Source organism: Crocodylus siamensis, chromosome 4 (assembly GCF_052110815.1).
Source record: "Crocodylus siamensis isolate JL-2025a chromosome 4, ASM5211081v1, whole genome shotgun sequence".
In the NCBI taxonomy this organism is placed as follows: Eukaryota; Metazoa; Chordata; order Crocodylia; family Crocodylidae; genus Crocodylus; species Crocodylus siamensis.
The window spans coordinates 158086238-158100198 of record NC_143398.1 but is presented as its reverse complement, the minus strand read 5'-3'; positions in this window follow the sequence as shown (position 1 = coordinate 158100198).

Below are 13961 nucleotides of genomic sequence, written 5' to 3'. Positions count from 1 at the left end.
CAGGCCATGCCCTCTCCTTGAGTCTCAGTGGGAGAGTAGTGACCCTGGAGTGTGCTGTGGGGTTGTCATAATGTTGTGCTGGAGGGTTTCTTTTGGCAAAGCACTGCCCCTCCTCTCCCCCTCACCCCCCCCCTCCAAATCCAGGGGGAGCAGAAGGAGCATTGTCCTTGTGCCACAGCAGGAGCCCTGCTGTCAGGTCAGATTGCAGAGGGGTCTCCCTGCATCCTCAGCCATTTTATGGCAGGTTCCATTTGTCCGGAAGCTCCTTGAGTGACCGGACCACAGGCTGGGATCAAGGCAGGGTTTGATGCACTGTCTTCATGAGCCTGCTGTGCCCACGTTGGAGAGCAGTTGGCTTTGGAACTTGCCCAGAGCAACTGAAAAGCTTTGCACATGAGGGAGGTGAGAGGACCAGATTTAACCTCTTTCTCTGTGGATTGTATTGACTTGTCTGGCATGGAGGTTCCCAGATACTGACCCATAAGAAGACTTGGGTGCTGTGGGGTCTACCCCAGGCACTTGCCAAGGTGGTCACTGTAGCCACTAGGAGCATGTTCTTTGCTCATAGCTGGAGGGGTGGGGTGGGGAGGTATCCACAAGGTACCCCGGGACAAGATATTTCCGCTCTCCCTTGACCTTGAAAACCAAGGCATCTCCGAAGGCTCTGGGAAGGACAGAGGAACGAGAGTCCTCCCTGTGCAGTGCTCCTGCACAAGTTGCGGTGTAGTATTCTCACAGCCGTCCAGCAGGTGCCAGCACAGGATCTACAGCCCCAGCACCTTGGAAAGCAGTTCCCTGCTCCGGCAGTGCCCTCAGGAGCTAGCTGGCTGCCTCCATGACCTGGTTTCCTTGTGCCTGGGCTGCGTGAGTAGTTCTAGCACCTCCCTTCGTCACATTTTCAGGGAAATTATAATATCCACAGGCCTGTGGCACTGGAGAGCATGTGACACCAGGGCAGCTGCTTTGGCCTCTGTACACTCCATGGTAACCTGCAGCTGGCAGCCAGAGCACAGAGGAGCAGGCAGTGCACATCACTGCTAGGGTCAGCCAAAAGCTGTTCTCCTGTATTGATTTCCTTGCCCTTGATCTCTACTCTGAGGGGTGGGGTTGGGTAGCCTGGGGATGGGGCTTCTTGTACCCCACCAACCTTGGAAGGCACCCATGCTGTTGTGCTTCCTGAGGTGTGTGGTGGCAGAAGTTGTGTGGCGGTGCAAAAGGCTGGTGAACACTGCCCTGGTGGCTGGAGAGGGCCTTGGCATGAGCCCCTGAGCCACCAGCATCATGTGGGCTGTGGAAGCCAGGAGGGGACAGGCTCTGCCCTTCTCACACATTTGCCTACCTGGAGGCAACTCAGCCTTTCCTTCACAAACACCAGCCCCTTGGGTGTCAACAGGGCTGCTGCTGCTGGGACCAGAAATTACTTCCAGGGCCTTCTAACCGTGTCTCATCCTCTTAAGCTGAGAGGAGGGGAGGTGTCAGTGAGGCAGAGATGATCCTATGGCAAAAGGAGCTGGGTCAGGGAGTGGTGGGATGGTTTCTACAGCTCCCAGGTGTCAGGACCAGGGGCTCCCACCCTGTTAGACATGATTCTCAACATGGGTGCTGCATCAGCAATGAAATCACTGCAAATGGAGTGAAACTGCCCCATATGTCTTGTGCCCCACAAGATTAGGAAGGGCTAAGGCAGAAGCATGTGACTTATCTGACCTGTTGTGCTCTTGACTGCCCACACTCCTGGAAGCAGAGGCAAACGGGGCTGGTGGGACTACCCTGCACCTCTGTTCCTGGCAGGAGTGTGCAGGGTTGTAGGGGAAAGGGTTGCAGCAGGGCTGGATGCTCCTGGCTTCTGTAGGCTTATCAGAGAACCTGAATGCAGCCAGGAGAACATGCCTCTGCTCCAGCCATTTATGGTCTGGCTCTGTATAAGGATCCTGGGTCCCATGGTGGTGCCCAGTTGAGAAGCACTGAGTTACGCCAAGGCAACACAACAGCAGTTCTCAAATGGGGTGCCACCAAATGCAGAAAGCTTAGCGGGGAGCAGTCTGAATCTAACCACTGCATTGGACTCTACTGCCCCAATCCAGGCATGGAACCCAGGAGTCCTGAACACCAATCTTATTATATCCCAACCTCTTACCACCTTTCCAAATGCTGGAATGCGGTCCTTCCAGCCACTGTCGCTGCTCCCCAAGGCAACACTGCCCTTTAAGATACCTTCTGTCAAGTCAATGCAGTGTGGAAGCAACTGCTTCTAGCATGGTCAGGTGGGGGCATCATGAGCATGGGTGGCACAAGAGGTTCTAGAGGACAGTGACAACACTAGGGCAGTACCGGCCTAGGATTGCACATACATGTAGGGCTCTGGTCCCTCCAGCACCTTTCTTCTGAATCTCTTCCATGGGCAAGCTCTTGCCTGAGCTTGCAGCAGTAGATCTGCAAATAGAACCCAGGAGTCCTCCCCACCCCATACTGGATCCTAGCTACCCTGCTCCTCTACAGTGTTGGGATCTTTTTTCATTCAATGGACTTGCTGGTAAGCGACCTAGGTGGACCCAACTCTTCCGCAGCAGGCAATGGCTTGGGGTGTGAAAACATCAAAACCCCTTGGCTCTGACTTGTACCACAGGCTGCTTGCTGGCTCACAGCAGGTAGGTTCTGACACCCTCCCCAAGGCTGGCATGATGTTGCTGCTGTGAGCAGAGCCTGGCTGTATGCTGCTGGTGGCTCTGACCCAAGAAGATGCTGCAGAAGATGAGGCAGCGAAGGAGTGCTGTAGTCTGAGAATGAAGCCAGCGGCTTCCTGCAGCAAACCCAGCATGTAGGGGGAATACTCTCCTACCCCCACAGCTGCTCTATTCCACTTGTGTGTGCTGTGCTGTGCTGTGCTGTGCTGGCAGTGTGGGGTCCCAGCTCAGTTCAGAGCACGTCTGCTGGACCCTGCCTAAGCTCCCCAAGGAACTTGCACTCTGCTTTGATATAGGGTGAGAAGGGCAACTGAGGCACAGAGAAGTAGCAGTGCCAGCGATGGCCCCCAGAGCTCCTGATCTACAGGCCCTAGCTGCCAGCTGCCCTCCGTGCAACCTCCCTCGGGCATGTGTTGCCATTTTGTTCACTCTTTGGTTACTGCCGTCTAAGGGAAGCTCAATGTTGCTTGGGGCTCACTTACACCCTGCCTAGGGGAAAACCCATTTTGTCAGGAGTAGGCCTTACTGTGTGTCTGGTGGAAGAGAGCAGATGATTTGCTCCTGGCCAGAACGGGCCCAAAGGCCTCTGTCATCTGCTCTGGCTGTGGCAGGTGACACTGGACATGGGTGTATCTGCTGGTGCATGCCTGCTCTGCACAGACATGCTGTTCCTGGGGGGAGGTCCTGTTCTGGGAGGCAGGGTTTATGTTGTGCGGGAGATCCTCCTAGCTATGGCTTTGGCAGGAAAGTGGTGTCCAGTGGTTAGAGCTGGCGGGGAGGGAATATGGGTTCTGCTCTCAGTTCTTTGAGGGTGACAAGGGTTACAGAAATGGGGGTAGGGGGACGCCAGGACCCTGGGATCCATTGGCAGCTCTGGGAGGTGGTGGAGTCTCGGGTTCTAGTCCACTGTCACTGACTTACTGTGTGACCGTGGGCAAGTCTCTTCCCCTTTCTGTGCCTGTTTCCTCCCTGTAAGCTGTTTGGTGCAGGGACTGTCTTTTTGTTTGTACAGCCCCTAGCACTGTAGGGTCCTGGTCTGTGGCAGGTGTCCTATGTGCTACCGCAGCACAGAAATAACACCGGCTCAGCAGAACAGGTAAACTTCCCTTTGTGCTTCCATCTCTGCAGCATGAAAATGGGTTAAAATTCTAGCTGGAACTGAATTTTTTTTTTCTCCCTTGAATGCCTGTAATTTTTCACTCCCACACAAGGTCTGTTTTGAACAGTGCCTCCCAGGCTTCACACTCAGCCCCCCGCTCCCTGCTCGCTCCTGCCTTTCACACAAAGAGAGAGAATTGAAAATTTCTTTCAAGCACAAATGCAATGCAGGACTTGGGAGGGAAGAACCTGTTCCAGTTTCCAGCTCTTGAGGAGAAGTACCAGCAAATTAATTATCCTAATGGCTGGCTTTGACACATCTTCAACCTGAGATCTCCAAGCACCTTGCAGTACCTACGCACACGTATATATGCACACAGCAAAGATCTTTGAACTTGCCAAGCTCTGAACTGGGGCAGTGTATCGTGTTCTGTGAGCCTTGAGCAGCAGTGTGACCTAGGGCTGAGAGCAGGGTCCCCAGGGGGTCAGGGCTCCTGGGTTGTATTTCTCTCTGCTACACCCTCATCCTGTGACCTTGGGCAAGTCACTTACCCTATCCATTTCCCTGCCTGTGAAAAACAAGGTTGAGCTCAGCTCGGACCTGTGCAATGGAACATGGCCCTCCAACCAGCAGACCGTGTGTGCATCCCGGGGGATGGTTGGTTTTGGAGCTAAAAGCCTAGGACACAAGATGCCAGGGGTCCATCCTCACCTGAGCTACTGCCCTGATATGTAGCATCGGGCAAGTTATTTCCCCATTTCTGCCTCAGGTTCCCCTCCCCTTCTCTGTTATGCATATTTCTAGGAACTGAGGCCTGTCCCTCAGCATGTGCCTGCACAGTGATGCTCTGGCTGGGGGCCTCCAGGCACTGCCACTGCCACACTATCATTAATTCTGTCCTCCAATGCAGGCCTGCTCAGTTATGACCTGAGTTTGGTGAGTCTCAGCCCTGGCTTGTGTGCATGGGTGCATCTCTTGCCCACCCCCCTGCCCCCAGGTGACACTTCAGGAGCCCACTGGTAGTGAAAAGGCAGGGTGGCTGCGAGATCCCTTCTCCACTCATGGTGATTTCTGCAAGGCTGGAGCAGGGGCAAAGTCAGGCCTGAGCACAGGATCCGTTCAGGGGGACTAGATCCAGGCAGGGGCTGCTTCTCTCATTCATCTTCTCTGCCGTGTCTGGGGGAGAGCCTTTGCCCAGCTCTAGGCCCTAATGCAATATCCCAGCCTCTCCAGTGACTTCTGGCACTGGCCTTTCCCCTCCCAGTCCCTGTGCCCCATGCCACTTTGTTGCCCAGCCTGCACTCTCCCACTTTGGGCATGAAGCCGGGAAGGGATCTGCAACCACCATTTCCCAGCCGAGCAGCACTGACATCCTGCCCAAATTCCCATGCACCATCTGCACGCCAGCTGGCGCTTGCTGGCCCATCTGTGGACAGGGCTGGCACAGGCTGGGAGTGGGGGAGCGAGTGCCTGAAGCCCCCTGCCTAGATTGTCCTGTGCTGGGGGGCTGAGAAAACAGAGAGACCTGACACCTCTTCATTCAGGCTGGGGGAGCCATTCTGCTTCCCTAAAGTCCCAGTGTTGTTACCCCAGTGCTGTTCCCTCTCCAATCCCACCAGAGCCAGACCCTTCCCCTTCCTCCCCATCTCTGCTAGAATTCCCCTGCCTGACCCACATCCCCACCAGGTGTTCACCATCCCTCTCTCCTCCATGTTAGGGGGTCTGGCTAGAAAGACAAGAGGGGGATTGTCACAGGCTGGCTCTAGCTGGGGGTGGGGGGACCTACTCCCCTGCTCTGCCCCAGCTCGGGGGAAGTTTAGACTGAGCCCAAGGACTTTGTTTAGTCTCAGTCTGGACCAGGCTACAAGGAGGGAGCAGGCAAGAGGGAAACCAGGCAGTGAGTGTGGCAGGGGGCTGGGCTGGGCTGGGCTTCAGGAGGGCACCTGGTGGGGCCTGGGCTTTGCAGCAAGGGGTGGGAGGTGAGCCCAGTGCGCTGCCCCTAGGTGGTGAGCTACCAGGTGGGGGTTAGGGGGAGAAACACAGCGGGGTAGTAGAGGAGGAAGGGGATGGGGGGGATCAGACTGGGAAGGGTTTAGGAGCAGTGGCTTGGGGGAGGGGATTTAGGAGCTACATTTCAGTGACAGAGGAGGGCCCTGGGGCAACAGTGAGCCCAGGAAGGACACCCCCATCCCAGCACCACCCCTACAGTGGGGGCCTCTACAGGCTTGGCTGGGAGGAGGTGGTGGAGCCAGGGCCCAGCGGGGCCAGGTATGCCCTGGGGAAAAGCAACCCCCCACCCTTTCAACACACCACCATCCCCTTGCCCCAGGCAGCCTGCAATGGAGGGGAAAAGAGCGCTGCCGTCTGCTCATTTCCCCGGCTGCCATGTCCCAGAGAGGGGGTTGCCAGGCAACCAGCTTAACATGGCAACACACATAACAAAGCACCAGTGAGCTGATGTGATTCACACCCCCTGCCTCCCCCCACACCTTTGCACCTCCAGCCAGGTTTGGAGCCCAGCCCTGGGCCATAGGAGCACAGCCCCAAAGAGCAGGCCATGCCCACAGCAACCCCTCTCCTCCACCAGCCCCATCACTGGGTCCAGACAGCATGGGGTGGACTCGGAGGACTTTGCCACCACATGGGGTTGAAGGCCATGGCCAGGTCCCACTTGGGGGAGTTGGGGCCAGGCATTACGTCAGTCTTGGCCAGCCCTGGGCTAGGAGATGAGGGGCCTGAGAGGGGCTGGAAGGGCATTTGGCCCCCAGGACAGCAGCCAGCACCAGCCTCCCAAGCCATCCTGCTGTAGGGGGTTCCACGGGTCAGCGTAGGCCAAAGGGCGTGCAGGGCTATGCTGGCTCCCAGGGCCAGCCTCAGCCCCAGCCAGTAATGCCCTGTGCTCTGCCCCTTGTTCTTTGCCACCGCAAGCTGTTCTTGAGCTGCCCTTGCCACCAACAAGAGCAGATGCAGCAGTCCCCCTTGCTCCTCTCTCCACACACCTCCCATATTGGCAGAAACGTTCTTTACTTCCTGTCTCAACTGCACTGTGTGGCTGTGAATCAGCTGCCATGCTCTGCTCCAGAGGTGGCTGCCTTTCAGGGCTGGGGTGGGGGTGGTGTTCACTGCTGCATAAACCCCTGTCCTTTCCTCCCCAGAGGTGGTTGGATTTTGTTGACAGTGCGGGGGGACGGGACTCTGGAATCAACAGCTGCCACATTCTGCCCTGCAGGTGCCTGCTTGCCAGTGTGCAGGGAAGCGTGATCTGAACACAGCTGGGAAGGTGAGAGACACACAGGTCCTGGTGAGTCTCTCCCTCCACCACAACCTGCGCTGCATCTTGCAGCTCAGCTCTGGGGAAAGGTCCCCTACTGCCAGATGCCCACAAAACAGGGGCAAGTCTGGTAAGCAGTGGCCATGAAGCATTAACCTTGCGTGTCTCAGGGCTGAGGGCTGCCACACTTGCTGTTTTGCTGCCCAGGGTGCTCTTTCAAGAAATACCAGAAAAAAACAGGGGTTTCTGTTACAATGGGGGGGGGGTCCTCAGGGTCCAGGTCTGGCTAAGTGAACCCCAGCCCTAGAGATCCCATGTGCTTTTCACTCCCATTTAGCTTTGTGTGAGCCCCTGGGGCAGGGGCCATCAGTGCCATTTCACAGAAGGGGAAACTGAGGCACAGAGCTGGGGTGAGACTTGGCCACAGCCTCCTGGAAAGCCTGGGAGAATGTGATGAATGGACCCAAGTGTCCTGACTCCCCTTGGTGTTTCTTGCAGTAAACTCTGTTTTCTGTGTCCCTGAAGCTGGGTCTATGGCTGAGATGCTGCTGATAGGGAGTGCTGCAGAGGTGGGAAGGGGACCTTCCTTGAAGGTGACAGCCTACTACTGCTGTCCCCTGGTGCATTTGCTGATGAGGGTCCCAGTTCAAGCGCAGCTGAAATGAGCATAGACACCCTGGGCTGTTTCCATCCTGCCACTGGGGCTGGACAGTGCCCAGCTCCTGCAGGCATTTATTCCAACCTCACAGTTTGGCTGCCAACTGTTTTGCCCACCTAGGCCCCTCCCCCATCATGGCATTGGCAGGTTGGGCTCCCCTCCACCTACCTGGGTCCAGGCTGTGCCCAGGATACAGATTCCCACAATCTGGAAGACCACAATCTCTTTGTGATGGCATCTCCATAGGCTGTACCCCGGTCAGGGTTTCACTCCACCTGCAGGTGCCATGTTGATTTCTCCTCTTTGAAGGGTGGAATTCCTATGCAAGAGAAACTGGATTGGCAGGGTGGTGGACAGGAGCAACAGGGGGTCTGGGGTCTCTGTGAACAGGGTGCTGGAACAGGGTGCAGGGGCTTGGAAGCCCTGCATAAAGTCTGTCTCCTTCTGTGACCCCTTCCTGCAGAGAGCTGTTGGCACCTGTGCCCTCAGGCAGTCATCCCCGTCCTCCCATGCTGCTGGGTCAGTGGTCATCTGTGAATGACCTGCTCAAGGTCAGACAAGGAGTTAGGTGCGGAGCCAGGAGCTGCAATACATGATGTGGGGAACATGCTCAGTGGGACAAGAGACTGAGCTTCCCTCCCTTACACAGGGAGAAAGGGGGTCAGGATGAGGAGGCCCCTACTCTTAGAGGGGTTGGTCCTGCCCCTCCCTGCAGCTGTGGGCTGGTGCTGACAGGATCACATATTCCCTTGAGCAGAGCCCAGGTTAATATTTGATGGGGAAGCTGTCCCTGAGTTCAGCCAGGAGCTGGGGCTCCAGTTGCATCACAGAGACCTTGTCCAGTGTCCATAGCCTGCTGCCAGGGGCTGGGCTGGGGCAAGGCTATGTCCATGCCCTGGGGAGCTGCAGGGGCCCAGTCCTGGCAGAGGTACAGAGGGGCAAAGGTCACACAGAGCCCAGGGAAAAGATCCCAGATGTCCTGGCTTTGTCCTCCCTCCCACCACTCCCCACTCCCTTCCCAGGGCTGGGGATGGAAACCAGGAGTCCTGGCACCTAGTACTCACCTCACCCACCATCCTTTGTCCCCCTTGGTCTCAGCCCTGTGCAGTGGATGCCTTCTCCCCAGCCCCTGCGTGCTCCCTGCAGCTGGTGCTCTGCAGCTCTCCCCACCTGCTTCCCCAGCTGCTCAGCTGTGCTCATGAACATTTAATGAGCTCCAAGCCAGAGATGGGCCAAAGGCAACCTTAAAATAGAAGACTTTGCTGTCACTCCCCAGAGGAAGGGGGCCAGGGGAAGCTGGGGAACGACCCCCAAAGAACCTTGCCCTGCTCCTCCCTGCCCCCACCATAGACAGTGCCAGAGCAGTGAGGGACAGATCTCATGTGGCAGCAGGAACCCCTGCATGGGGCAGCCCCTGATACCTGGGATGTGGCCAGGACCGAAGGCCCAGCACAGGGCGGGGGTAACAACTGTACCAACACTTTGCACTTGACACAGCACACCAGTGAGCAGAGATGGCACTCCCCTCCCCTACACCCTCAGAGGGTGCCTGCATACACACTTGGAGACTCAAGTCCCATGGGCACCTCTGTTTCATATACATCTGGAGCTGGGGTACCTGGTTCCAGCTGGATCCCTCCCTCCCCTTCTCCCACCAGGCCCTGAGGGAACAGCACCCCCTCTCTGCAGGGTGCGGGTTGATGAGTGGAGGCAGGAGTTAGAACAAGGAGCTATTTCCTGGGGCAGGGGGAGCAGTGTCTGTGTGGTACTGAAGCTGGGGGTGGAGTAGACAGGCCCCATGGAGCTAAGCCTTCTTCTCCCAGGTTGCTCTTGGCTTGTGCAGAGGAAGGGCAACCCCTGGAGGGAGGGCCTTGTGTCCCCTGCCACACACCCACCCCTCTTATTGCAGATTTGCAATTCAGGGTGGCCGAACTTGGCTGCATTTCTTGGAGTGACTCCCTTGCCCCTCTGAATAAGGGTATGACCCAGTGGACAAGGCCTTGGCCTCTGGAGCCAGGGGTTGTAGGTTCATACCCTACCTGGGGTGGACCTGTCAGTTGGTTGTAAGAGAGCCTTTGGCATATTTGTCCCATGATAGCTGAGCTCCTAGCTTGTGGTAGACCATGAGGGCACCCAACAGACCCTGATGGTAAAGCCTGCTGGCTTCCCAAGCCCAAGGTTTGAGATTCCCCTGCAGCTGTCTTGCCTAGCAGCCTCCTTGGCTGCTTGCCCAAATTCAGGGGGTTGGATTAGATGACCTTGTGAGGTCCCTTCCAGCCCTGCTTTCCTATGATTTTTGGGTCTCCAAGGGATTGTGGCTCTGGGACACCATGCTACCCCTCATGCAGGGTAAGCAGCAGCTACCTGGGCTGGAGGGGAGCCTGACTGTTGCTTGCATGGAAATCAGGTGAGTCAAGTTCTCTCCGCAGCTCAGAGCCTTGATCCCTGAGACTGGGAGCAACATTCATGGCAAAGGATGTGTGCAGCACCTGGTCTCCCTCCCTACTCAGAGCTTGTTGCCTTGTGGCTGCCCTTGTCCATCTAGAGCACTCTTCCTTGGATCTGTCTAGTGTATTTTAACAACCCTTCCAGCAGCAGAACATTGTCCCCCTGCTTTACCTGTGCTGGGTTAGGATGCTGTGCCTTGTGGTTGTGTGGCAGGGTTGCCTGTATAATAGCTTAGACAAGGATTTGCTTGGGATAGTTTGTATAGGAGTGATCCTGCCTCAGGCAGGGGGTTGGACTACATGACCTCCAGAGGTCCCTCCAGCCCTGCTTCTCTGTAGTTCTAGGAATCCGTGATTCTCCAGTGGCTTCTGGATTTTACTCGTTCCAGCCCCAGGGTGATGATGCCCCAGGGACCTGAGAGGAGTGTGAGATATCTACCTGGCCCTTTCAATTGCTGCTTGTCACTGGGTAATTGGAGGCTGGCTCTGCCTGCACTCACCTGGACAATTAAAACTAAATACCATCTCGACCATGAGTGCCTGACTGGGAGGCCTTGGTATATGGGTGCTCCCAGCAAAGGGCCAGGGCCAGTGGCGCTCACCCACTTTGGGGTCCACGTGGCACCGATCTACAGGGCTGGCTGTCCCCTCGGTGCTATGGGACTGTCTCAGGACTGGTGCCAGCTGCTCCAGAGAAAGATGCTGGCTCCCTGCAGTGGGGTGGCTGATGGGCGCTGATCTGCTCAGACTCATGGTCTATATGGAGCTTGATTAAGGCTCTCAGGGCTGGTGACAGGGCCTGCTGCTATTTCCTGGTGGCTCTTGGGGTAGAGGAAAGGGAGCAGACAGAATAATAGTCATTAGCATACCATATTTTCCTGGATACGCTCACCTTCCCCCCACTCCCCCCACAAATCAGCTCCCCAAAATTGGGGTGCATGTGTTAACCAGGGAAGCTGATTTTCTGCCTGGGATAGAAACATCCTGCTCTGATTCCTGCTCCACAGTGCAGAAGCTGTAACGTTACTATTCAGGCAACAGAGGAACCCAGTTGACTTAATGGTTCATTGTTCTCTACTCCACAGGTATTAATGGACAACCCTTTATAATGTACTTGGTGTTCCACGAATCAAACTAACCTTTCTTAGGGCAATTTTTCTGTCTGCTAACTGCTTCTGGTTCTCCTCCTATTTCACAGTCTAATAAAAAAAAAAAAAAGAGGGTGAGTCAGCTGATGATCACGCTCCACCGTGTCATGCATCCACAGATGCATCATGAGCAGGTCCAAGGAGGTGATCCTCCCCCTTTATGTGACATTGGTCAGGCTGCAGTTGGAGTACTGCATCTAGTTCTGGGCGCCACACATCAGGAAGGATGTGGACAACATCGAGAGGGTCCAAAGGAGGGCTACTCACATGATCAGGGGGCAGCAGGGCAGGCCCTATGAGGGGAGGCTACATGACCTGAACCTACTCTCAGCCTCCCCAAGAGAAGAGTGAGAGAGGATCTGGTGGCCATCTAAACTTACCAAGGGAGACCAGCGGGGAACAGGAGAGACCCTGTTCCCCCAAGCACTACCAGGAGTAACTAGGAATAACGGCCATAAGTTGACTGATAGTAGGTTCAGGCTAGACATCAGGAAGCACTACTTCACAGTCACAGCGGCTAGGATCTGGAACCAACTTCCAAGGGCAGTGGTGCTCACTCCCACCCGGGGTGTCTTCAAAAGGAGACTAGACAATCACCTAGCTGGGGTCATTTGACCCCAGTATCCTTTCCTGCCCATTGCAGGGGGTCAGACTTGATGATTTGCTCAGGTCCCTTCCGGCCCTACCAAGTATGAAACTATCTCTGCTCAGTGCAGCCATAAATCTGATAAAATCTTTTTTTTTCCTTCATTCTGACTTTCAGAAATAAGGTGCATATTATATTTCAGGGTGAGACAATACAGTATATTCGTTAGCTCCAGAAGTGCATCCCTGGGGTGGGGAGGGGGAAAGGTGCGGGCAGTGTCCTGCCCAAGGGCTGGAGGCCATGCTGGGTCTGCCTATCTCAGGCCCACCCTGTTTCTACTGCTTCCCCCCAGCTCTGCTCCCTATGTAATGACCCCATATGCCTTGATTCTGGAGGTGGGGGTTCAGTGCCACATCATCTCCCCTATGGGAGTTGCCTCACCTCCTCTATGGGCAGGGGATTAGCCACATGGACTCATACTGTGGTGCATGGTTTGGTGCCAATTTGGAGTGGCCTGCAGGAGCAGCAGGAATGAGGATGGCTGGCAGGGGACGGAGCAGGAGCCTGGGGTCACAGGCAGGGGGAGCAGTGGGGTGGGATGCTTGGGTTTTCAGCCTCACAGACACAGGCCACATCCAGGCTGTGTCACCTCCACCACACTGTCTGGTTCCATCTGTCTCAGCTTTTCCAGAGGCTGCAGCATGGGAGCTGGTCAGAGCCCGGGGAACCCACTCAGAACAGCTGAGGCCAATTCTCATGGCCCAGGCCCTTTCCCTTGGGGATGGAGGAGCGTTTTTTGCAGAATACTCAGATTAAAGCCTAGACAGCAGAAACTGCCCCTCCCCCCACCCCCTGCTGCTGCCCTGGGGCTGGGCTTTGGGTCCTGGCTCCATGATCCTGCCCTGACCCACAGATTCTGCTCAGAGCAACTCCTGCCCACGGTCTGGAGGGACTGGGGGCATGTGACCCCAATAACATGGGGCAAGGTAGGACCCTGTTGGAGATGGTAAATATCACCCCCAGGCCACCCCAATGCCTCCCACTCCATGGTCCCCAACAGTACTTTGGGGTCTTGGCTTCTGTCTCTGGGGCCTGGGGTGAGCTGTCCATGCACCGTGGGGTTAGAAAAGCCTGTGACCACCCTCCAGCCCTGGCCCATGGATTCAAGCACCTGGTGCAACACTGCTATTAAAATCCCTTGAGTGTAGAGAGCAGGCTCCAGGCCTGCAGGAGGTCACTGGCCTCTGCCCTGTGGCCTGGCTCAGGTCACAAGAACCAGCTGGCAGGGCTCATCCAGAGGCCTGCAGCCCGCCACAGGGGGCCGCAGGGCTGACAGCTTGGGGCAGCTGCAAGAGCAGGAGGCTGGGGCTGGGGGGCAGTGCCTGAGCAGCTGGAGGGTGTGTGTGGTGGTGGTTCAGTGGGGGCTAGATGTAGACAAGCAGGGGGTGGGATTGAAGGGCATCGGCAGAGCCAGGGGAGGATTGCGATTGGCCCCTGCGCTCCACGAGTGTTACAAGTCCCAGCGTTTCCGTGGTGACGGCTGTACGCAAGGGCCCTCCCCCCCCACTTTTTCATGCCACTGCCCATCTCAGTCCCCTCCCAGTTCTTGCCTGCCTCACACTAGAATGGTGCAAGGGGGGGGGCGGGGCTGCCACAGCTGGGCTGGGCCTAGGGCTGTGCTCCCCCAGGGACAGAGTACCCAGCTGGGAGCAGCACTGGCTGGGCTGGGGGAAGTGGAGTTGGTTCAGGGCTGCTGAAGGAAGGAAGCCCCCCAGAAGACAGGGGGAGGAAATGCTAAGGCCTTTCAGAGCCTTAGCTGGGCAGATGCCGCTGATCCTGCCTCCCATGGGGGAGCATCCCCCCACCTCTCCACAGCCCCATGCCAAGGAGAGGGGCACAGTGCTCCTGGCTGACCCAGGGTTCACTCTCCACCTTTTGTCCCCTCTTGTATTTTCAAGGCTCGAAACCCAGCAGGATGGGACACAGTCCCCACCCCCAGGGCAGGGCAAACCTGTGGGAGCTCTCCATCCTGCCTTGGGAAAATGCCTTGTTTTTGATCCAGATTTAC